This window comes from Hyla sarda, chromosome 1 (genome assembly GCF_029499605.1).
Source record: "Hyla sarda isolate aHylSar1 chromosome 1, aHylSar1.hap1, whole genome shotgun sequence".
NCBI lineage: Eukaryota > Metazoa > Chordata > Amphibia > Anura > Hylidae > Hyla > Hyla sarda.
This window is the reverse complement of record NC_079189.1, coordinates 623,764-650,563: the sequence shown is the minus strand read 5'-3', so window position 1 is coordinate 650,563 and position 26,800 is coordinate 623,764. Positions and strand designations below refer to the sequence as shown.

At 44.8% G+C, this 26,800-nt stretch overlaps 2 protein-coding genes across 5 annotated transcripts in view; one reads left to right on the top strand and one right to left on the bottom strand.

Annotated features, from left to right (window-relative positions):
* The window catches only part of LOC130276864 (zinc finger protein 84-like), a 66,876-nt gene extending 64,435 nt beyond the window's left edge, over positions 1-2,441 (bottom strand). For 2 of the 3 annotated variants that reach the window (XM_056526858.1, XM_056527016.1), the window contains exon 1: positions 2,246-2,377. The gene's annotated coding sequence lies outside the window, so the exon portion shown is untranslated. Of the gene's footprint in view, positions 1-2,245 lie in introns of all 3 variants that reach the window. The other variant, XM_056526931.1, reaches the window with a different exon arrangement.
* Positions 1-26,800, top strand: part of LOC130277649 (zinc finger protein 569-like) — a 614,204-nt gene that overhangs the window by 139,106 nt on the left and 448,298 nt on the right. The window lies entirely within an intron of this gene.

Here is a 26,800-nt window from a genome sequence, read left to right as displayed (position 1 = left end):
ATCATATATCACATACACATCCTCACTTATTATATATATATCATACAGGGGTCACATCATATATCACATATACATCCTCACTTATTATATATATCATACAGGGGTCACATCATATATCACATACACATCCTCACTTATTATATATATTATACAGGGGTCACATCATATATCACATACACATCCTCACTTATTATAAATATCATACAGGGATCACATCATATATCACATACACATCCTCACTTATTATAAATATCATACAAGGATCACATCATATATCACATACACATCCTCACTTATTATATATATCATACAGGGATCACATCATATATCACATACGCATCCTCACTTATTATATATATCATACAGGGGTCACATCATATATCACATACACATCCTCACTTATTATATATCATACAGGGATCACATCATATATCACATATACATCCTCACTTATTATATATATCATACAGGGATCACATCATATATCACATACGCATCCTCACTTATTATATATATCATACAGGGGTCACATCATATATCACATACACATCCTCACTTATATATATATATATATCATACAGGGATCACATCATATATCACATACACATCCTCACTTATTATATATATTATACAGGGATCACATCATATATCACATACACATCCTCACTTATTATATATATTATACAGGGGTCACATCATATATCACATACACATCCTCACTTATTATACATATCATACAGGGGTCACATCATATATCACATACACATCCTCACTTATTATATATATCATACAGGGATCACATCATATATCACATACACATCCTCACTTATTATACATATCATACAGGGGTCACATCATATATCACATACACATCCTCACTTATTATATATATAATACAGGGGTCACATCATATATCACATACACATCCTCACTTATATATATCATACAGGGATCACATCATATATCACATACACATCCTCACTTATTATATATATATATCATACAGGGATCACATCATATATCACATACACATCCTCACTTATTATATATATCATACAGGGGTCACATCATATATCACATACACATCCTCACTTATTATATATATTATACAGGGATCACATCATATATCACATACACATCCTCACTTATTATATATATTATACAGGGATCACATCATATATCACATACACATCCTCACTTATGTATATATCATACAGGGATCACATCATATATCACATACACATCCTCACTTATTATATATATCATACAGGGATCACATCATATATCACATACACATCCTCACTTATATATATATCATACAGGGGTCACATCATATGTCACATACACATCCTCACTTATTATATATATATATATCATACAGGGATCACATCATATATCACATACACATCCTCACTTATTATATATATCATACAGGGATCACATCATATATCACATACACATCCTAACTTATTATATATATCATACAGGGATCACATCATATATCACATACATATCCTCACTTATTATATATATCATACAGGGATCACATCATATATCACATACACATCCTCACTTATTATATATATTATACAGGGGTCACATCATATGTCACATACACATCCTCACTTATTATATATATATCATACAGGGGTCACATCATATATAACATACACATCCTCACTTATTATATATATATTATACAGGGATCACATCAAATATCACATACACATCCTCACTTATTATATATATATTATACAGGGATCACATCATATATCACATACACATCCTCACTTATTATATATATATCATACAGGGATCACATCATATATCACATACACATCCTCACTTATTATATATATCATACAGGGGTCACATCATATATCACATACACATCCTCACTTATTATATATATCATACAGGGGTCACATCATATATCACATACACATCCTCACTTATTATATATATTATACAGGGGTCACATCATATATCAGGAGGATTTGCTCCATCACAAGCCGGTCTCGCAGTGTATAGAGGCCCCAATAAACCAAACCCTTCACCTCTGGCCATAAGGCTTCTATAAGGTTCCAGGTGTAATGTCTCTTATCAGTGAAGTTATTAGGGGCCCCTGGAGCCCATATAGGTGATCACCCGGATATCAGCCGAGGAGCCATAAAACCGGTTGGTTCCTACAGGAATACCCGGGATACAGGGGGTGAAGAACCTGATGGGCGCACTCACCACTCACCAATATTCGCACAAAAAGTCGCACGGACCCAGAGAAGAAAAAAGCTTCATAAATGTCCTGATAAATCTCCAATATAACAAAATCCTCATGGAATCTTACCTCACACACTGCACCTCCTCCCAGCTGAGCCCCACCCACTCCTGTCACATGACCATCCTCACAGGTCCTTCACCACTAATCCCATCCTACTGCTGAGCCCCGCCCACTCCTGTCACATGACCATCCTCACAGGTCCTTCACCACTAATACTCTCCTACTGCTTAGCCCCACCCACTCCTGTCACATGACTATCCTCTCAGGTCCTTCACCACTAATCTTCTCATACTGCTGAGCTCCGCCCACTACTGTCACATGACTATCCTCACAGGTCCTCCACCTCTAATCTTCTCCTACTGCTGAGCCCCACCAACTCCTGTCACATGACCATCTTCACAGGTCCTTCACCACTAATCCTCTTCTGCTACTGAGCCCCGCCCACTACTGTCACATGACCAACCTCACAGGTCCTTCACCACTAATCCTCTCCCACTGCTGAGCCCCACCCACTCCTGTCACATGACCATCTTCACAGGTCCTTCACCACTAATCCTCTCCTGCTGCTGAGCCCCGCCCACTCCTGTCACATGACCATCTTCACAGGTCCTTTACCACTAATTCTATCCTACTGCTGAGCCACGCCTACTCCTGTCACATGACCTTCCTCACAGGTCCTTCACCACTAATCCTCTCCTGCTGCTGAGCCCCGCCCACTCCTGTCACATGACCATCTTCACAGGTCCTTTACCACTAATTCTATCCTACTGCTGAGCCACGCCTACTCCTGTCACATGACCTTCCTCACAGGTCCTTCACCACTAATCGTCAAGTGCCCAGATTTATCAAACTGTGTGAGAGAATAAAGAGAGAGATTTTCCCACAGCGACCAATCACAGCTCAGCTAACTAGCTCTGGTAAAGTGAAAGCTGAGCTGTGATTGGTCGCTGTGGGAAAATCTCTCTATTTATTCTCTCACACAGTTTGATAAATATCCCCCAAGGAGATTACATGAGGAGGAGGTTTGTTACAGTGTGTCACCCCAGTAGTAAGGAGATTACATGAGGAGGAGGAGGTTTGTTACAGTGTGTCACCCCAGTAGTAAGGAGATTACATGAGGAGGAGGTTTGTTACAGTGTGTCACCCCAGTAGTAAGGAGATTACATGAGGAGGAGGTTTGTTACAGTGTGTCACCCCAGTAGTAAGGAGATTACATGAGGAGGAGGTTTGTTACAGTGTGTCACCCCAGTAGTAAGGAGATTACACGAGGAGGAGGTTTGTTACAGTGTGTCACCCCAGTAGTAAGGAGATTACATGAGGAGGAGGTTTGTTACAGTGTGTCACCCCAGTAGTAAGAAGATTACATGAGGAGGAGGTTTGTTACAGTGTGTCACCCCAGTAGTAAGGAGATTACATAAGGAGGAGGTTTGTTACAGTGTGTCACCCCAGTAGTAAGGAGATTACATGAGGCGGAGGTTTGTTACAGTGTGTCACCCCAGTAGTAAGAAGATTACATGAGGAGGAGGTTTGTTACAGTGTGTCACCCCAGTAGTAAGGAGATTACATGAGGAGGAGGTTTGTTACAGTGTGTCACCCCAGTAGTAAGAAGATTACATGAGGAGGAGGTTTGTTACAGTGTGTCACCCCAGTAGTAAGGAGATTACATAAGGAGGAGGTTTGTTACAGTGTGTCACCCCAGTAGTAAGGAGATTACATGAGGAGGAGGTTTGTTACAGTGTGTCACCCCAGTAGTAAGGAGATTACATGAGGCGGAGGTTTGTTACAGTGTGTCACCCCAGTAGTAAGAAGATTACATGAGGAGGAGGTTTGTTACAGTGTGTCACCCCAGTAGTAAGGAGATTACATAAGGAGGAGGTTTGTTACAGTGTGTCACCCCGGTAGTAAGGAGATTACATGAGGAGGAGGTTTGTTACAGTGTGTCACCCCAGTAGTAAGGAGATTACATGAGGAGGAGGTTTGTTACAGTGTGTCACCCCAGTAGTAAGGAGATTACATGAGGAGGAGGTTTGTTACAGTGTGTCACCCCAGTAGTAAGGAGATTACATGAGGAGGAGGTTTGTTACAGTGTGTCACCCCAGTAATAAGGAGATTACATGAGGAGGAGGTTTGTTACAGTGTGTCACCCCAGTAGTAAGGAGATTACATGAGGAGGGGGTTTGTTACAGTGTGTCACCCCAGTAGTAAGGATTTTACATGAGGAGGAGGTTTGTTACAGTGTGTCACCTCAGTAGTAAGGAGATTACATGAGGAGGAGGTTTGTTACAGTGTGTCACCCCAGTAGTAAGGAGATTACATGAGGAGGGGGTTTGTTACAGTGTATCACCCCAGTAGTAAGGAGATTACATGAGGAGGAGGTTTGTTACAGTGTGTCACCCCAGTAGTAAGGATTTTACATGAGGAGGAGGTTTGTTACAGTGTGTCACCCCAGTAGTAAGGAGATTACATGAGGAGGGGGTTTGTTACAGTGTATCACCCCAGTAGTAAGGAGATTACATGAGGAGGAGGTTTGTTACAGTGTGTCACCCCCAGTAGTAAGGAGATTACATGAGGAGGAGGTTTGTTACAGTGTGTCACCCCAATAGTAAGGAGATTACATGAGGAGGAGGTTTGTTACAGTGTGTCACCCCAGTAGTAAGGAGATTACATGAGGAGGAGGTTTGTTACAGTGTGTCACCCCAGTAGTAAGGAGATTACATGAGGAGGAGGTTTGTTACAGTGTGTCACCCCAGTAGTAAGGAGATTACATAAGGAGGAGGTTTGTTACAGTGTGTCACCCCAGTAGTAAGGAGATTACATGAGGAGGAGGTTTGTTACAGTGTGTCACCCCGGTAGTAAGGAGATTACATGAGGAGGAGGTTTGTTACAGTGTGTCACCCCAGTAATAAGGAGATTACATGAGGAGGGGGTTTGTTACAGTGTGTCACCCCAGTAGTAAGGAGATTACATAAGGAGGAGGTTTGTTACTGTGTGTCACCCCAGTAGTAAGGAGATTACATGAGGAGGAGGTTTGTTACAGTGTGTCACCCCAGTAGTAAGGAGATTACATGGGGAGGAGGTTTGTTACAGTGTGTCACCCCAGTAGTAAGGAGATTACATGAGGAGGAGGTTTGTTACAGTGTGTCACCCCAGTAGTAAGGAGATTACATGGGGAGGAGGTTTGTTACAGTGTGTCACCCCAGTAGTAAGGAGATTACATGGGGAGGAGGTTTGTTACAGTGTGTCACCCCAGTAGTAAGGAGATTACATGAGGAGGAGGTTTGTTACAGTGTGTCACCCCAGTAGTAAGGAGATTACATGAGGAGGGGGTTTGTTACAGTGTGTCACCCCAGTAGTAAGGAGATTACATGAGGAGGAGGTTTGTTACAGTGTGTCACCCCAGTAGTAAGGAGATTACATGAGGAGGAGGTTTGTTACAGTGTGTCACCCCAGTAGTAAGGAGATTACATGAGGAGGAGGTTTGTTACAGTGTGTCACCCCAGTAGTAAAGAGATTACATGAGGAGGAGGGTTGTTACAGTGTGTCACCCCAGTAGTAAGGAGATTACATGAGGAGGAGGTTTGTTACAGTGTGTCACCCCAGTAGTAAAGAGATTACATGAGGAGGAGGTTTGTTACAGTGTGTCATCCCAGTAGTATAGAGATTACATGAGGAGGAGGTTTGTTACAGTGTGTCACCCCAGTAGTAAAGAGATTACATGAGGAGGAGGTTTGTTACAGTGTGTCATCCCAGTAGTAAGGAGATTATATGAGGAGGAGGTTTGTTACAGTGTGTCACCCCAGTAGTAAGGAGATTACACGAGGAGGAGGTTTGTTACAGTGTGTCACCCCAGTATTAAGGAGATTACATGAGGAGGAGGTTTGTTACAGTGTGTCACCCCAGTAGTAAGGAGATTACACGAGGAGGAGGTTTGTTACAGTGTGTCACCCCAGTAGTAAGGAGATTACACGAGGAGGAGGTTTGTTACAGTGTGTCACCCCAGTATTAAGGAGATTACATGAGGAGGAGGTTTGTTACAGTGTGTCACCCCAGTAGTAAGGAGATTACACGAGGAGGAGGTTTGTTACAGTGTGTCACCCCAGTAGTAAGGAGATTACATGAGGAGGAGGTTTGTTACAGTGTGTTACCCCAGTAGTAAGGAGATTACATGAGGAGGAGGTTTGTTACAGTGTGTCACCCCAGTATTAAGGATAACCCCTCTGTAATCGTCCTTCCTGTAACTAATTATCTTCTCTGGATTCCTGTTATTTCTTTTAGTAACAAACGTAGACATTTTTATTAGGAGAAATAGATTACACAATACGCGAACAGTCCGGGATGTAACCAGAGTTATGACGAAATCAGTAAATAAACATAAGTAAACAGTGAGCAGAATGAGACACAATACAAGAAACAAATATTGTCATAAGAAATAATGTGAAGCTGGTTACAGAGCAGGTTACTATAAGGTAAAGTGAACATCGGGGCAAGAGGAGGACGACGTCCGGGGGAACAAAGACGTTCAAAACCTTCCACCACGTCATCCCTCATGGCATTGACCTTCTCAGAGAGAGTAATAGAATTAAAGGAGTAGTCCAGTGCTGAAAAACGTATCCCCTATCCTAAGAACAATGGATAAGTTTCAGATCGCGGGGGGGGGGGCGACCACTGGGACCTGTACGGGGCCCTGACTCTCCGGCCAGATAGCGTGTGTTGACCGCCACACGAAGCGACGTGCGACACGCCCCCTCAATACAGCGCAATCTCCGACTCTGCCATAGAGTTGTATTGAGGGGGCGTATCAGTCGCCGCTTCGTGCGATTGCCAACACGCCCCCTTCCTGCGGGCTGTCGGGGCCCGGTATGGGAGATCGGACCCCCCGCCATCTGAAACTTTTCCCCTATCCGGGAGCTGTGCAGCTCCTATGGGGATATTCTCCCATCATGCACAGCTCCCGGGACGTGACATCATCATTGAGCAGTTAGGCAGAAAACTTCAGAAGCTAATAACTATTGGAAGGATTAAGATTTTTTAATAGAAGTAATTTACAAATCTGTTTAACTTTCCGGAGCCAGGTGATTGATATATATATATATATATATATATATATATATATATATATATATATATAAAGTTTTTGCCTGGAATACCCCTTTAAGTTCATGTACAATTGTACAAAATGAATGTATCAATCCACAATATAATGCAGCGTATACCAAAAAAAGAAGAATGGCATTTTGAAAAAAAAACGGGGGAGGGGGTGAAAACGGAATTAGGATGGGAAAAATGTGAACATATTGAAAAGTTATTAATAATGAAATAATAATTCTCTGCGCAAATGAAGACCATATGGTCTGTCCATTATTTTGCGTTCAATATCCCCACCTGATGTTCTTATGAATGTTTTCAATGCCATTTACTTGTATAAACTTTGTTTCTCTGTTATGTTCTTGTATAAAATGTAATGAAGCACTTGACCGATTTCTTATGGATAATTTGGTGATATCATTTACCGTATTTTTCGCCCTATAGGACGCACCGGCGTATAAGACGCACCCGATTTATAGGGGCAAAATCTAAAAAAATAAAAAGATTTTGCACCCATTAGTGGTCTTCAATCTGCGGACCGCCAGATGTTGCAAAACTACAACTCCCAGCATGCCCGGACAGCCGTTGGCTGTCCGGGCATGCTGGGAGTTGTAGTTTTGCAACATCTGGAGGTCCGCAGATTGAAGACCACTGCATAGGAGGTAATACTCACGTGACCCCGCCGCTCCGGACCCGTCACCGCTGCCCTGGATGTCGCTCCATCGCTGTCCCCGTCGCTCCGGAACGTCTCTGCTGCCGGCCGGGTATCCTCGCTCTCCGTCGCCGCCATCACGTCGTTACGCACGCCGACGCACGTACGCGACGGCGTGATGACGAGGAAGGAGAGCGCCGGCCATACAGGGGATCCCTGAACGGAGAAGACACTGAGGAGGCAGGTAAGGTCCCCCCCGGTGTCCTGTAAGCACTAACCCGGCTATTCAGTCGGGCTGTTCGGGACGCCGCGGTGAAATCGCTGAACAGCCGGGTTAGTGTCTCTTTCCCTTCAGACGCGGCGGTCAGCTTTGATCGCCGCGTCTGAAGGGTTAATACAGGGTATCACCGCGATCGGTAATATCCTGTATTAGCCGCGGGTCCCGGCCGTTGGTGGCCGCAGGGACCGCCGCGATAGGTGTGTATTTGCCGTATAAGACGCACCGACTTTTTCCCCCCAGTTTTGTGGAAGAAAAAGTGCGTCTTATACGGCGAAAAATCCGGTAGATGTTTCAAGAATCGTGTTTTTAATTTGCGTGTAGTGAAACCTACGTATTTTAAACAGCGTGCTTGACATTCTATAATATAAATGCAGTGAATGATGTTGCAGATTAGTTTTTTTATTTCATATGTTTTAGAATTATCCGCGTTGGTGAATTTTTTTGCACACTTTGACAAATTTGCATGTGCGGCAAATATTTGAGCCGCAATGATAAAAGCCGGTGGTGCGTAAACCAAGTTGATGTCATTTTGGTGTCGGACAAAATTAAACTGGGTGACAGTAAGTCACCCAGTGTGGGTGCTTTTTTGGCTACAATGCGACAGCCCGTCTTGAGAATTTCAGATACACAAGGATCATCTTTTAAAAAATGTAGATTTTTATATACAATGTTAGTGTCAACCCCCTGTCCTGCGCTGCCATTGGTCAGAACTCCGTTCTGACTAATGCCAGGGGATAGGAGGAGATCACAGCTCTGCGATCTCACTCCAATCCTTTAGGCTGATCGGGGCTGTTGCTGACATCTCCGATCAGCCCTATTTTCCGGGTGATCGGGTCACCAGAGACCCGATCAGCCCGGAATTGGAGAAAATCGCATGTCTGAATTGACATGCGATTTTCTAGAATCGCCGACATGGGGGGGTCTCAGGACCCCCCTGTGCGATGTGCCAGGGTGCCTGCTGAATGATTTCAGCAGGCATCCGGCTCCGGTCCCCAACCGGCTAGCGGTGGGGACCGGATTTCCCACAGGCGTATGGATACACCCTCCGTCCTTAAGGACTCGGAATGCAGGGCGTATCCATACGCCCTGTGTCCTGAAGAGGTTAAATTGAGGTGTGTATGTGATGCTCAAGACCGGAGCTGGAGTAAAAGCACCCTCTTGTGGAACAGTGTCCTTCCTAGTAAGTAACTCATTTCTGTTTTTCTTGTATACTTTCTGAAATGCATTTTGTAAGTGTTTGTATTTGTAGCCATGTAGTCGTAATCTGTTTGTTAGTTGGATTGCTTCATTTTCAAATTGTTTTGTGTCAGAACAATTGCGTCTAAGTCTAGTTAATTCTCCTACCGGAATTGCTTTTATTGTGTGAATGGGATGATTAGAGTCTGCCCTCAAAATCGTGTTTCCTGAAAGAGGTTTACGATAAGTGGATGTGATGACGGGGTCTCCGGCGGACCCCCTCAAGCGCGAGTCCATGAATGGCGCACTGTCTGGATGGAGCTCAAAAGGTGAAGGGATTAGAGTTGAGATAGTGAACAAAAAGTGGTACGGGAGAGACGTCCCCCCTCCAAATGAGGAGGAGGTCGTCTATGTATCTCCCGTACCACTTCATGTGATCTGAATACGGGTTGGATACCGCATAGATGTACAACTCTTCCCAGTGCGACATTGTCAGATTCGCGAGAGAGGGGGAATGCCGGGCCCCCATTGAAACTCCACTGATCTGAAGATAAAATTTATTATCAAAAGTGAAAAAATTGTGAGTTATTAGAAACCATGTGACTTTCAGGATGTAATTAATTAAGATGTGATTGTATTCACTGTACTTGCATAGGTGAAATTTGAGGGCATCCATGGCAACTTGCCACGGGAAGCTCGTATACAAGGAAGGGACATCGCATGTGAGCCAATGCCAATTCCATTGCCAAGTGAGATTTTGCAAGTTACCCAGGACATCTTTTGAATCCTGAATGTAACCAGGGACTCTTTTAACTGAAGGTTGTAGCAATTGATCTAACCATGATGACAATCTTTCTGATAAAGATCCTATGCTAGAGACTATGGCTCTTATACCCAATGGATTCAGACCTTTGTGGGTCTTAGGAAGTGCATTCATTATAGGTGTCTTGGGATGTTCAAAAAATAAATAATCAACCTCCTTTTGCTTCAAAATGCCAGAAGTGACTCCTTCTGTGAGTAAGTTTTTCAAATCTTGTTGAAAAGTCTTGGTGGGATCGTTGGTTAAAAAGTGATACGTACAGGTATCAGCTAGTAAATATATAATCTGATCTATTCATAACTGTGACCAGACCCCCCTTGTCTGACATTTTGATAGTGATATCATGGAATGATTGTAACTCTTTGAAGGCAATACGTTCCTTGAAATTTAAATTATGTTTATGACGGGTAAAAATCGAATTTAGATTTGAATTCCACCAAGTCTGGTGCTGGAACTTGTCCATGCCCTCTGTTCTGGATTGCAAAGGATAGAAGTATGGATTTTTGGTGATGAAACTGCTGTTGCGGGATATCGAGGGAGAGGAGTCATCCATCTCCGTCAGATCTCCCAATGCAACCAAGGCTTGTTGTTCCTGAAAATCCATGCCTCTATGTTCATTGTTAACATTTGGTGCAACTTGCATAGAATCTGATTCAGAATTTTAAAAAAATGACGTTTTATAGTGAGAGTACGCACAAATCTATTTATGTCACATAAAGTGCTATAAACATCAATGGTATTTGCAGGAGAAAAATTTAAACCAAGCTCTAGAACTGAAATATGATATTTTGTTAAATTCCTATTGGATAAATTTAGAACTCCGGCAGGTTGAATGTCGGGAGTCTCCCTATCAACAGTCCCAGAGTGTGAAAAACGCTTGGTATGTTTTCGACCTCCTCTTTTCATTTTCTTTTTGGTTTTACATTCGGTTTCTTGGCTTTCCGAAAATAAGAAATTCTCCCTTCAGAGTGTGAAGAGGGATTGTCAGATTCCGAACTGGCTCCCGTGTCTGACTCATGTTCAGATGAACTAAAAGTTACATGCGGTTTCTCTGCGGTTTGTATTTTATGTTGTTGATTTCTTTTTTTAGAATTGATCTTGGGGTGGTGTCCTGTTTCTCCCACCTACCCCATTCATAAACTTGATTGAGTGCATAATCATTAGTGTCCCGTTGGAATTTTATTTTCTTGACCTGCATGATGTACTCTTCCAATTTATTGATGTTATCATTGGTTTTTTGCATTGTACTCTTCCAATTTATTGATGTTATCATTGGTTTTTTGCATTGTACTCTTCCAATTTATTGATGTTATCATTGGTTTTTTGCATTAGTTCATCATAATTGCTTAGGTCCTTGAACTTCAAAGCAACCTGTTGTAATTTTGTGATCACTGGTTCCAATTCTTGTAATTTGATGGTTTCATATTTTAGAATAATGTCCATTAATTTCAAAGAACATGCAGTTAGAGCTTCATTCCATTCATTGATCATTTCTTGGCTGTAAACGGTTGTGGGTATTTTTTTTTAATTCGTAGCCCACGTGGGATCATGCATTTTTCAAAGTAATTTTTAATGGTTTCATGATCCCATCCAATACGTGTCTCCTGGTTTAGTAGCTTTTCCAGCTCATGTAGTAGTACAGTGGTCCCTCAACATACGATGGTAATTCGTTCCAAACGAGCCATCGTTTGTCGAATCCATCGTATGTTGAGGGATTCGTGCAATGTAAAGTATAGGAAGCTGTACTCACCTGTCCCCGCTGCTCCGGACAGCGTCCCGCCGCTCCCGATTGTGTCCCCGCCGCTTCCGATGGTGACCCGGTCCTCTGCTGGGCTCTCCTGGTCTTCTCTGGTCCTCCACTGTCTTCTCCGGTCCTCCGCTGTCTTCTCCGGTCCTCCACTGTCTTCTCCGGTCCTCCGCTGTCTTCCGCAAGGCCTTACTGGGCCTACGTAGCGACGTCATTATGTAGCTGTGTACGCCGTTGGGATGATGGGACGGCGTGCGCAGCTTCGTATTGACGTCACCGGAGAGGGCCGAGAAGACACCGGAAGACCAGCGCTGGACCCGGAGGGCACCCCGGAGCATCGTGGAGGGGTAAGTAATACTTACCGCACCACACGGGGAACATTAAGCTGCTATCCGACAGCAGCTTAAGCATTTTGCGCTGCCGGATAGCACTTAATGCGATGGCCCCGACATAAAAAAGCATCGTATGTTGATGCTGACATCGACATGCGATGGCCTCTGAGAGGCCATCGTATGTCGATTTGTTCATGTGTCGGGGCCATCGTATGTCGGGGGGGGGGTCACTGTACTTTAAAGTCCACCTGTGCATTAGCTCCCAAGTGGGTGAGCTGGACTTTCCATATATTTTTGCATGGACATAACAAGCCCTGTGGAGGATTTTGAGAGACGTCTCCGTAAGGGAGACCGGCCAACTGCCCCGACTACGGGATTCACAACAGGAATGCCATACGGGGAGGGGCAACGTGGTATGAAAATCTGCTTCCCAACGTAACGTAAACAGCAATTAGACCCTTGCGGGTAGGAGATTAAAGGGGTACTCCGCTGCCCCAGCGCTGGGAACATTTTGTTCCGAACGCCTGGAGCAGGCGGCTGGGGTCGTGACGTCACTGCCACGCTCCTTGTGACATCACATCACGCCCCCTCAATGCAAGTCTATGGGAGGGGGCGTGGCATTCGCCACGCCCCCTCCCATAGACTTGCATTGAGGGGGCGTGGTGTGACGTCAGGAGGGGCGTGGCAATGACTTCACGAGCCCCGCTGCCCACTCGAAGCATTCTAAACGAATGTCGGGTACTGCACAGAGATCGCGGGGGACCCAGCAGCAGGACCCCCGCGATCAGACATCTTGCTAAGATGGAGTACCCCTTTAACCCCTTAAGGGCTCAGACCATTTTCACCTTAAGGACGCAGCCAATTTTACTTTTGCGTTTTTGTTTCTCCCTCCTCGCCTTCTAAAATTCATAACTCTTTTATATTTCCATTCCCAGACCCATATGAGGGCTTGTTTTTTGCGTGACCAGTTGTAGTTTGTAGTGACATCACTCATTTCACCCTAAAATGTATAGAGTAAACCAAAAAAAAATTTTTTGTGTAAGGAAATTTAATCATAATCATTATTTTACAAATGTTGGGGGTTTCGTTTTCGCTCTGTACACCTTATCGTAAAAAATACATGTTTTCTGTATTCTCTGGGTCAATACGATTAAAATGATCACCATGGTTACATACATTTCTAGAAGTGTGCTGCTTTCCCAAATTTTTTTTTTACAAAATCAGTATATTCAAAATCGCCCTAATTTGACTACCTCTAACTTTCTTATTTTTCCGTATACAGGGATGTGTGAAGGCTTATTTTTTGCGCCATGATCTGTAGTTTGATTTGTACTTTTGATTGCTTTTAATAAAAATTTTTTGTGGTTTGATGTTTTTTTCTTAACCCCTTAAGGACTGAGCGATTTCACATTTTTGCATTTTCGTTTTTTACTCCTTGCCTTTAAAAAATCATAACCCTTAAAATTTTACACCTAAAAATCTGTATTATGGCTTATTTTTTGCTCCACCAATTCTACTTTACAGTGACAACAGTCATTTTACCGAAAAATCCAAGGCGAAATGGAAAAGTAATTAATTGTGCGACAAACTTGAAGAAAAAATGCCATTTTGTAAATTTTGGGGGCTTCCGTTTCTATGCAGTACATTTTTCGGTAAAAATTACCCCTTCTCTTTATTCTGTAGGTCCATACGATTATAATGATCCCCGAATTATATAGGTGATTTTGTCGTACTTCAGAAAAAAATCATAACTACATGCAGGAAAATTTATTTGTGTTACGCCGAGCGCTCCGGGTCCCCGCTCCTCCCCGGAGCGCTCGCAGCATCCTCGCAATTGCAGCGCCCCGGTCAGACCTGCTGACCGGGTGCGCTGCAATATCTCTCTCAGCCGGGATGCGATTCGCGATGCGGGAGGCGCCCGCTCGCGATGCGCATCACGGCTCCCGTACCTGACTCGTTCCCCGTCTGTCTTGTCCCGGCGCGCGCGGCTCCGCTCCTTAAGGCGCGCGTGCGCCGGGTCTCTGCAATTTAAAGGGCCACTGCGCCACTGATTGGCGCAGCAGGCTTAATCAGTGTGTTCACCTGTGCACTCCCTACTTATACCTCACTTCCCCTGCACTCCCTCGCCGGATCTTGTTGCCGTTGTGCCAGTGAAAGCGTTTCCTTGTGTGTTCCTAGCCTGTGTTCCAGACCTCCTGCCGTTGCCCCTGACTACGATCCTTGCTGCCTGCCCTGACCTTCTGCTACGTCCGACCTTGCTCTTGTCTACTCCCTTGTACCGCGCCTATCTTCAGCAGTCAGAGAGGTTGAAACGTTGCTGGTGGATACTACCTGGTTGCTACCGCCGCTGCAAGACCATCCCGCTTTGCGGCGGGCTCTGGTGAATACCAGTAGCAACTTAGAACCGGTCCACCAACACGGTCCACGCCAATCCCTCTCTGGCACAGAGGATCCACCTCCAGCCAGCCGAATCGTGACAGTAGATCCGGCCATGGATCCCGCTGAAGTCCCGCTGCCAGTTGTCGCCGACCTCACCACGGTGGTCGCCCAGCAGTCGCAACAGATAGCGCAACAAGGCCACCAGCTGTCTCAACTGACCGTGATGCTACAGCAGCTATTACCACAGCTCCAGCAACAATCTCCTCCGCCAGCTCCTGCACCTCCTCCGCAGCGAGTGGCCGCTTCCGGCCTACGATTATCCTTGCCGGATAAATTTGATGGGGACTCTAAGTTTTGCCGTGGCTTTCTTTCGCAATGTTCCCTGCACTTGGAGATGATGTCGGACCAGTTTCCTACTGAAAGGTCTAAGGTGGCTTTCGTAGTCAGCCTTCTGTCTGGGAAAGCTCTGTCATGGGCCACACCGCTCTGGGACCGCAATGACCCTGTCACTGTCTCTGTACACTCCTTCTTCACGGAGATTCGAAGTGTCTTTGAGGAACCTGCCCGAGCCTCTTCTGCTGAGACTGCCCTGCTGAACCTGGTCCAGGGTAATTCTTCTGTTGGCGAGTACGCCATCCAATTCCGTACTCTTGCCTCCGAATTATCCTGGAATAATGAGGCCCTCTGCGCGACCTTTAAAAAAGGCCTATCCAGCAACATTAAAGATGTGCTGGCCGCACGAGAAATTCCTGCTAACCTGCATGAACTTATTCATCTTGCCACCCGCATTGACATGCGTTTTTCCGAAAGGCGTCAGGAGCTCCGCCAGGATATGGACTTTGTTCGCACGAGGCGGTTTCTCTCCCCGGCTCCTCTCTCCTCTGGTCCTCTGCAATCCGTTCCTGTGCCTCCCGCCGTGGAGGCTATGCAAGTTGACCGGTCTCGCTTGACACCTCAAGAGAGGACACGACGCCGCATGGAGAATCTGTGCCTGTACTGTGGCGGTACCGAACACTTCTTGAAGGATTGTCCTATCCGTCCTCCCCGCCTGGAAAGACGTACGCTGACTCCGCACAAAGGTGAGACAGTCCTTGATGTCAACTCTGCTTCTCCACGCCTTACTGTGCCTGTGCGAATATCTTCCTCTACCTTCTCCTTCTCTGCTATGGCCTTCTTGGATTCCGGATCTGCAGGAAATTTTATTTTGGCCTCTCTCATCAACAGGTTCAACATCCCGGTGACCCGTCTCTCCAGACCCCTCTACATCAATTCTGTTAACAATGAAAGATTGGACTGTACCGTGCGTTACCGCACGGAACCTCTCCTAATGTGCATCGGACCTCATCACGAAAAAATTGAATTTTTGGTCCTCTCCAACTGCACTTCTGAAATTCTTCTTGGATTACCGTGGCTTCAACGCCATTCCCCAACCCTTGATTGGTCCACAGGAGAAATCAAGAACTGGGGTACTTCTTGTCACAAGGACTGTCTTAAACCGGTTCCCAGTACTCCCTGCCGTGACCCTGTGGTTCCCCCTGTATCCGGTCTTCCTAAGGCTTATATGGACTATGCTGACGTTTTTTGCAAAAAGCAAGCTTAGACTTTACCTCCTCACAGGCCTTATGACTGTCCTATTGACCTCCTCCCGGGTACTACTCCACCCCGGGGCAGAATCTATCCTCTGTCTGCTCCAGAGACTCTTGCCATGTCAGAGTACATCCAGGAAAATTTAAAAAAGGGGTTTATCCGCAAGTCCTCCTCTCCTGCCGGAGCTGGATTTTTTTTTGTGTCCAAAAAAGATGGCTCCCTACGTCCTTGCATTGATTACCACGGACTTAATAAAATCACGGTAAAAAAACGCTACCCCTTACCTCTTATCTCGGAACTCTTTGATCGCCTACAAGGTGCCCACATCTTTACCAAACTGGACTTAAGAGGGGCTTATAATCTCATCCGCATCAGGGAGGGGGACGAATGGAAGACTGCATTTAACACCAGAGATGGACACTTTGAGTATCTGGTCATGCCCTTTGGCCTGTGCAACGCCCCTGCCGTCTTCCAAGACTTTGTTAATGAAATTTTTCGTGATCTCCTATATTCCTGTGTTGTGGTTTATCTGGACGATATTCTGATTTTTTCTGCCAACTTAGAAGAACACCGCCAGCATGTCCGTATGGTTCTTCAGAGACTTCGGGACAATCAACTTTATGCCAAAATGGAGAAATGTCTCTTTGAATGTCAATCTCTTCCTATCCTAGGATACTTGGTCTCTGGCCAGGGACTACAAATGGACCCAGATAAACTCTCTGCCGTCTTAGATTGGCTACGCCCCTCCGGACTCCGTGCTATCCAACGTTTTTTGGGGTTCGCCAATTATTACAGACAATTTATTCCACACTTTTCCACTATTGTGGCTCCTATCGTGGCTTTAACCAAGAAAAATGCCAATCCCAAGTCCTGGTCTCCCCAAGCGGAAGACGCATTTAAACATCTCAAGTCTGCCTTTTCTTCTTCTCCCGTGCTCTCCAGACCTGACCCATCTAAACCCTTCCTATTGGAGGTAGATGCCTCCTCAGTGGGAGCTGGAGCTGTCCTTCTACAAAAAAATTCTTCCGGGCATGCTGTTACTTGTGGTTTTTTTTCTAGGACCTTCTCTCCGGCGGAGAGAAACTACTCCATCGGGGATCGAGAACTACTGGCCATTAAATTGGCGCTTGAGGAATGGAGGCACCTGCTGGAGGGATCAAAATTTCCAGTTATCATATACACTGATCACAAGAATCTCTCCTATCTCCAGTCTGCCCAACGACTGAACCCTCGCCAGGCCAGGTGGTCGTTGTTCTTTGCCCGTTTTAACTTTGAAATCCATTTTCGCCCTGCTGACAAGAACATTAGGGCCGATGCCCTCTCTCGTTCTTCTGATGCCTCTGAAGTAGAGGTCTCTCCGCAACACATCATTCCTCCTGACTGTCTGATCTCCACTTCTCCAGCTTCCATCAGGCAAACTCCTCCAGGGAAGACCTTCGTTTCTCCACGCCAGCGTCTCGGGATTCTCAAATGGGGACACTCCTCCCACCTCGCAGGCCATGCGGGCATCAAAAAATCCTTGCAACTCATCTCTCGTTTTTATTGGTGGCTGACTCTGGAGACGGATGTTGTTGATTTCGTGCGGGCCTGTACTGTCTGTGCCCGGGATAAGACTCCTCGCCAGAAGCCTGCTGGCCTCCTTCATCCTCTGCCTGTCCCCGAACAGCCTTGGTCACAGATTGGTATGGACTTTATTACAGACTTGCCCTCATCCCGTGGCAACACAGTTGTTTGGGTGGTCGTTGATCGATTTTCCAAGATGGCACATTTTATTCCTCTTCCTGGTCTTCCTTCTGCGCCTCAGTTGGCAAAGCAATTTTTTGTACACATTTTTCGCCTTCACGGTTTGCCCACGCATATAGTCTCGGATAGAGGCGTCCAATTCGTGCCTAAATTCTGGAGGGCCCTCTGTAAACAGCTCAAGATCAAATTAAACTTCTCTTCTTATTATCATCCCCAATCCAATGGGCAAGTAGAAAGAATTAATCAGGTCCTGGGTGACTATTTACGGCATTTTGTTTCCTCCCGCCAGGATGACTGGGCAGATCTTCTACCATGGGCCGAATTCTCATACAACTTCAGAGTCTCCGAATCTTCTGCTAAGTCCCCATTTTTCGTGGTGTACGGCCGTCACCCTCTTCCCCCCCCTCCCTACTCCCTTGCCCTCTGTGGATGAAGTGACTCGTGATCTTTCCACCATATGGAAAGAGACCCAAAATTCTCTTTTACAGGCTTAATCCCGGATGAAAAGGTTTGCCGATAAGAAAAGAAGAATTCCCCCCATTTTTGCTTCCGGAGACAAGGTATGGTTCTCCGCTAAATATGTCCGCTTTCGTGTCCCCAGTTACAAACTGGGACCACGCTATCTTGGTCCTTTCAAAGTCTTGTGCCAGATTAACCCTGTCTCTTACAAACTCCTTCTTCCTCCTTCTCTTCATATTCCCAATGCCTTCCATGTCTCTCTCCTTAAACCACTCATCATTAACCGCTTCTCTCCCAAACTTGTTTCTCCCACTCCTGTTTCCGGTTCTTCTGACGTCTTCTCCGTGAAGGAGATTCTGGCCTCCAAGACGGTCAGAGGAAAAAAATTTTTTGGGGTGGATTGGGAAGGCTGTGGCCCAGAAGAGAGATCCTGGGAACCTGAGGACAACATCCTAGACAAAAGTCTTATCCTCAGGTTCTCAGGCTCCAAGAAGAGGGGGAGACCCAAGGGGGGGGTACTGTTACGCCGAGCGCTCCGGGTCCCCGCTCCTCCCCGGAGCGCTCGCAGCATCCTCGCAATTGCAGCGCCCCGGTCAGACCTGCTGACCGGGTGCGCTGCAATATCTCTCTCAGCCGGGATGCGATTCGCGATGCGGGAGGCGCCCGCTCGCGATGCGCATCCCGGCTCCCGTACCTGACTCGTTCCCCGTCTGTCTTGTCCCGGCGCGTGCGGCCCCGCTCCTTAGGGCGCGCGCGCGCTGGGTCTCTGCAATTTAAAGGGCCACTCCGCCACTGATTGGCGCAGCAGGCTTAATCAGTGTGTTCACCTGTGCACTCCCTACTTATACCTCACTTCCCCTGCACTCCCTCGCCGGATCTTGTTGCCATTGTGCCAGTGAAAGCGTTTCCTTGTGTGTTCCTAGCCTGTGTTCCAGACCTCCTGCCGTTGCCCCTGACTACGATCCTTGCTGCCTGCCCTGACCTTCTGCTACGTCTGACCTTGCTCTTGTCTACTCCCTTGTACCGCGCTTATCTTCAGCAGTCAGAGAGGTTGAGCCGTTGATGGTGGATACGACCTGGTTGCTACCGCCGCTGCAAGACCATCCCGGTTTGCGGCGGGCTCTGGTGAATACCAGTAGCAACTTAGAACCGGTCCACCAACACGGTCCACGCCAATCCCTCTCTGGCACAGAGGATCCACCTCCAGCCAGCCGAATCGTGACAATTTGTTTAAAATTGTCATTTTCTGAGTCCTATAACTTTTTTATTTTTCTGCCTTCAGGGGGCTATGAGGGCTCATTTTTGGCGCCGTGATCTGAAGTTTTTATCGGTACCATTTTTGCTCTGATCAGACTTTTTGATCACTTTTTATTCACTTTTTTGTGGTATAAAAAGTGATAAAAAATGCGCTATTTTGGACTTTGGAATGTTTTTGCGCGTACGCCATTGAACGTGTGGTTTAAAAAGCGGTATATTTTTATAATTAGGACATTTCCGCACGCGGTGATACCACATATGTGTATTTTTATTTACACTGTTTTATTTTGTTAAAAGGAAATGCCGGGTGATTTAAACTATTAATTCAGAAGGGAATACCTGAAAGGGTTAACTTTTTTTTTTACACTTTTTTTTTTGCAAGCAGATAGGTGCCATAGAGACCTATCAGCTTACAATGGCTGATTTCATTCACAGACTGCTGCCTTGCCTTTGCATGGCAACAATCAGTGAAATCGGTAATTGATTGCTCCAGCCTGTAACTCAGTCTGGGAGTAATCAATCGGAGCCCGGACGGTAAGAGACCTTCTTCTCTCCGGGAAGCTGATCGGGGCCTCGCGATTTTATCGCGATGACCCCGATTAGCCCGACTGAGCAGCCGGGAAGCATTTAGTTTCACTTTTGATGCGGCGCTCATCGGAAGGGTTAACAGCGCGTGGCCGAACGATCGCGGCCGCGCGCTATTAGCCGCGGGTCCTGGCTGTGAATAGGCGCCAGGACCATCCCGCGTTATAGACAGGGACTGCACTTAGGACGTTTATGAACGTCCATTTGTGGTAAGGGGTTAAAGGGGTATTCCAGGCCAAAACCTTTTTTTATATATCAACTGGCTCCGGAAAGTTAAACAGATTTGTAAATTATTTCTATTAAAAAATCTTAATCCTTCCAATAGTTATTAGCTTCTGAAGTTGAGTTGTTGTTTTCTGTCTAACTGCTTTCTGATGAGAGCTGTGCAGTTCCTATGGGGATATTTTCCCATCATGCACAGCTCCCGGGACGTGACATCATCATCATTGAGCAGTTATACAGAAAACTTCAGAAGCTAATAACTATTGAAAGGATTAAGATTTTTTAATAGAAGTAATTTACAAATATGTTTAACTTTCCGGAGCCAGTTGATGTGTATAAAAAAAAGGTTTTGCCTGGAATACCCCTTTAATGTTTACGCCGTTCGCCGTAGGGGATCATTACCATTATAGTTCGGACATTTACGCACGCAACGATACCAAATATGCTTATTATTTATTGTTTTTGGTTTTTTTACGCTTTTATGTATTAATATGGGGAAAAAGGGTGATTTAAAACTTTATTGGGGGAGTTGATTTTTCCAATTTTTTAAAACTTTTTTTAACATTTATTTTACACTTTTTTAGTCTCCATAGGGGACTATTTATAGCAAGCATTAGATTGCTAATACTGTTCAGTGGTATGCATAGGGCATAGCACTGATCAGTATTATTGGTGATCTTCTGCTCTGGTCTGCTGGAAGGCAGATCAGTGCAGAAGACCCTGGGAGAGGGACGGAGGCAGGTAAGGGGACCTCCGTCCGCCATCTTGGCTGATCTGATTCCCACGGCAGTGCCGCGGGGATCAGATCAGCCATTATGAGTACCGCACTGCCGCAGATGTTGTGATCTGTATTGATCACGGCACCTGAGGGGTTAATGGGAGACATCAGCGCGATCGCTCATGTCCACCATTACTGGCAGGTCTGCGGCTGCTGACAGCTGCCGGGACCCGCTGCGAATAAAGAGAGCGCATCTCCTGCGCTCGCATCACAGCCGTGCCGTAAATGTACGGCGCTGTGCGCTAAGAGGTGCTGTACAGCGCCGTACATTTACGGCACATGTCCTTAAGGGGTTAAACACTCAAATCTAGAGAGGGAGGAGGTAGGAAGAGAAATAGAGAGTGGAGAAACGAGAATACCTGATTTACATGAAAGCGTTCTGAGGCTGGAGGATCAAAACGAGTCCGAAATTCTTCCGGCGTCAGAAGGCGACCCCCCAACAAGGGAGTCATGGTATCGGGGTAAATTCAGAGAGGTCCGCCAGAGAAAATCAGAGGGGCGAAGACCCGGAGAGAAATAAGGATTATCTAAGAGAGGAGACAGTGGAGAGGAGGGAGAGTGAAAGCGAAAGTGAAAGCGAAAGTGCCACAGGGAGAGGGAATATAAGGTAAGTAGAGCAGAGGAGGGGACTAGAGATGAGCGAACTTACAGTAAATTCGATTCGTCACGAACTTCTCGGCTCGGCAGTTGATGACTTTTCCTGCATAAATTAGTTCAGCTTTCCGGTGATCCTGTGGGCTGGAAAAGGTGGATACAGTCCTACGAGTCTCTTTCCTAGGACTGTATCCACCTTTTCCAGCTCACCGGAGCACCGGAAAGCTGAACTAATTTATGCAGGATAAGTCATCAACTGCCGAGCCGAGAAGTTCATGACGAATCGAATTTACTGTAAATTCGCTCATCTCTAGAGGGGACATAGCGGGAGATAGGCTGTTATTGTAGTAGTCCCACAACACTGCAGGAGTCTGTTCCATGATGGGGGTAGTAGTAGTCCCACAACACTGCAGGAGTCTGTTCCATGATGGGGGTAGTAGTAGTCCCACAACACTGCAGGAGTCTGTTCCATGATGGGAGTAGTAGTCCCACAACACTGCAGGAGTCTGCTCCATGATGGGAGTAGTAGTAGTCCCCCAACACTGCAGGAGTCTGCTCCATGATGGGAGTAGTAGTAGTCCCCCAACACTGCAGGAGTCTGTTCCATGATGGGAGTAGTAGTAATCCCACAACACTGCAGGAGTCTGTTCCATGATGGGAGTAGTAGTAGTCCCACAACACTGCAGGAGTCTGCTCCATGATGGGGGTAGTAGTAGTCCCACAACACTGCAGGAGTCTGTTCCATGATGGGGGTAGTAGTAGTCCCACAACACTGCAGGAGTCTGCTCCATGATGGGAGTAGTAGTAGTCCCACAACACTGCAGGAGTCTGCTCCATGATGGGGGTAGTAGTAGTCCCACAACACTGCAGGAGTCTGTTCCGTGATGGGAGTAGTAGTCCCACAACACTGCAGGAGTCTGTTCCATGATGGGGGTAGTAGTCCCTCTGCTAAAGTCACCTCTTCTGAGCTCAGAAGTAATAACGAATATTATAAACCGGGTGCAGACGGATGACAAAAAGGCTCATCCGTCACCCATAGACTTCAGTGTTATATTTATAATATCCGTCACCCATAGACTTCAGTGTTATATTTATAATATCCGTCACCCATAGACTTCAGTGTTATATTTATAATATCCGTCACCCATAGACTTCAGTGTTATATTTATAATATCCGTCACCCATAGACTTCAGTGTTATATTTATAATATCCGTCACCCATAGACTTCAGTGTTATATTTATAATATCCGTCACCCATAGACTTCAGGGTTATATTTATAATATCCGTCACCCATAGACTTCAGTGTTATATTTATAATATCCGTCACCCATAGACTTCAGTGTTATATTTATACTATCCGTCACCCATAGACTTCAGGGTTATGTTTATAATATCCGTCACCCATAGACTTCAGGGTTATATTTATAATATCCGTCACCCATAGACTTCAGGGTTATATTTATAATATCCGTCACCCATAGACTTCAGGGTTATATTTATAATATCCGTCACCCATAGACTTCAGTGTTATATTTATAATATCCGTCACCCATAGACTTCAGGGTTATATTTATAATATCCGTCACCCATAGACTTCAGTGTTATATTTATAATATCCGTCACCCATAGACTTCAGGGTTATATTTATAATATCCGTCACCCATAGACTTCAGTGTTATATTTATAATATCCGTCACCCATAGACTTCAGTGTTATATTTATAATATCCGTCACCCATAGACTTCAGTGTTATATTTATAATATCCGTCACCCATAGACTTCAGGGTTATATTTATAATATCCGTCACCCATAGACTTCAGTGTTATATTTATAATATCCGTCACCCATAGACTTCAGTGTTATATTTATAATATCCGTCACCCATAGACTTCAGTGTTATATTTATACTATCCGTCACCCATAGACTTCAGGGTTATGTTTATAATATCCGTCACCCATAGACTTCAGGGTTATATTTATAATATCCGTCACCCATGGACTTCAGTGTTATATTTATAATATCCGTCACCCATAGACTTCAGTGTTATATTTATAATATCCGTCACCCATAGACTTCAGGGTTATATTTATAATATCCGTCACCCATAGACTTCAGGGTTATATTTATAATATCCGTCACCCATAGACTTCAGTGTTATATTTATAATATCCGTCACCCATAGACTTCAAGGTTATATTTATAATATCCGTCACCCATAGACTTCAGGGTTATATTTATAATATCCGTCACCCATAGACTTCAGTGTTATATTTATAATATCCGTCACCCATAGACTTCAGTGTTATATTTATAATATCCGTCACCCATAGACTTCAGGGTTACATTTATAATATACGTCACCCATAGACTTCAGGGTTATATTTATAATATCCGTCACCCATAGACTTCAGGGTTATATTTATAATATCCGTCACCCATAGACTTCAGGGTTATATTTATAATATCCGTCACCCATAGACTTCAGGGTTATATTTAAAATATCCGTCACCCATAGACTTCAGTGTTATATTTATAATATCCGTCACCCATAGACTTCAGTGTTATATTTAATATATCCGTCACCCATAGACTTCAGTGTTATATTTATAATATCCGTCACCCATAGACTTCAGTGTTATATTTAGAATATCCGTCACCCATAGACTTCAGTGTTATATTTATAATATCCGTCACCCATAGACTTCAGGGTTATATTTATAATATCCGTCACCCATAGACTTCAGTGTTATATTTAGAATATCCGTCACCCATAGACTTCAATGTTATATTTATATTATCCGTTTCTATTCCGTTATTTTTGACGGGAGATAAAATACTTCATGCACCGTCTTTACCCCGTCAGAAAAAACGGAACAGGAAGCAAACGGGTGATAAAGGATTGTAAACAAAATCCCATAGACATCAATAGGATAATTTTACAGCCGTTTGCAGCCTGTATGAGAAAGTATCAAACATATTGATAACGGGGCAGACGGACGTGTGAACCTCATTCTATACATGAAGGTGGCTTCTCTTATGGATACCAAGATATGATTTGGTTTCATACCATTTCCCACATTCTGAACATGAAAATTGCTTCTCTCCTGTGTGAGTTCTCTGATGTTTAACAAGCTGTGCTTTCGTTATAAAACATTTCACACATTCTGAACATGAATATGGCTTCTCTCCTGTGTGAGTTCTCTGATGTAAAACAAGCTCTCCTTTAGTTTTAAAACATTTCACACATTCTGAACATGAAAACGGCTTTTCTCCTGTGTGAGTTCTCTGATGTGAAACAAGATGTGCTTTAGCAGTAAAGCATTTCCCACATTCTGAACATGAATGTAGGTTCAATGAAAGCGGCTTCTCCCCTGTGTGAGTTCTCTCATGTGTAACAAGATGGAATTTATCTCAAAAACATTTCCCACATTCTAAACATGAAAGTGACTTCTCCCCTGTGTGAGTTCTCTCATGTCTAACAAGCTTACCTTTACTTATGAAACATTTCCCACATTCTGTACATGAATACGGCTTCTCTCCTGTGTGACTTCTCTCATGTATCACAAGAGTTGTTGTAGTTGAGAAACATTTTCCACATTCTGAACATGAAAATGGCTTTTCTCCTGTGTGACTTCTCTCATGTCTAACAAGCCCTTCTTTAGTTGTAAAACATTTCCCACATTCTAAACATGAAAATGGCTTTTCTCCTGTGTGGGTTCTGTGATGTGTAACTAGCTGGAATTTATCTCTAAAACATTTCCCACATTCTGAACATGAATATGGCATATCTCCTGTGTGAATTCTCTCATGTTGAACAAGGCATGATTTAGCTGAGAAACATTTCCCACATTCTGAACATGAATATGGCCTCTCTACTGTGTGAGTTCTCTGATGTTTAACAAGACTTGATTTAGTTGGGAAACATTTTTCACATTCTGAACAAGAATATAGCTTCTCTCTTGCGTGAATTCTCTCATGTTTGATAAGAGCTGATGGACTTTGACAGTGTTGCCCACATTCTGAACACACATACAGCTTCTTTCTTTTGTGACTTTTTTGGTGCATAACAAGAGCTGATCTTTTTGTAAATTGTTTCCCACATTCATCACAACAGAAACCTTTCCCATGTTTCAGATCTGTCCTTGTGGTAACAATGTATGGTTGGTCAGGAGAAGGTTCCTCATGATCAGGTGGATTATTATAGGATAGATCTGGATGGACATTAGGGGTAAGGAGGTCTTCTCCTGAGGAGCGCTCCATGATCTCTCCATCTTCTCCTGAGGAGCGCTCCATGATCTCTCCATCTTCTCCTGAGGAGCGCTCCATGATCTCTCCATCTTCTCCTGAGGAGCGCTCCATGATCCCTCCATCTTCTCCTGAGGAGCGCTCCATGATCTCTCCATCTTCTCTTGAGGAGCGCTCCATGATCTCTCCATCTTGTCCTGAGGAGCGCTCCATGATCTCTCCATCTTCTCCTGAGGAGCGCTCCACGATCTCTCCATCTTCTCCTGAGGAGTGCTCCATGATCTCTCCATCTTCTCCTGAGGAGCGCTCCATGATCTCTCCATCTTCTCCTGAGGAGCGCTCCATGATCTCTCCATCTTCTCCTGAGGAGCGCTCCATGATCTCTCCATCTTCTCCTGAGGAGCGCTCCATGATCTCTCCATCTTCTCCTGAGGAGCGCTCCATGATCTCTCCATCTTCTCCTGAGGAGCGCTCCACGATCTCTCCATCTTCTCCTGAGGAGCGCTCCATCATATCTTCATCTTCATCATTTTCTGTTTAAAAAAATAATTTGAAAGTTTTTATCTTTCTGAGAAGT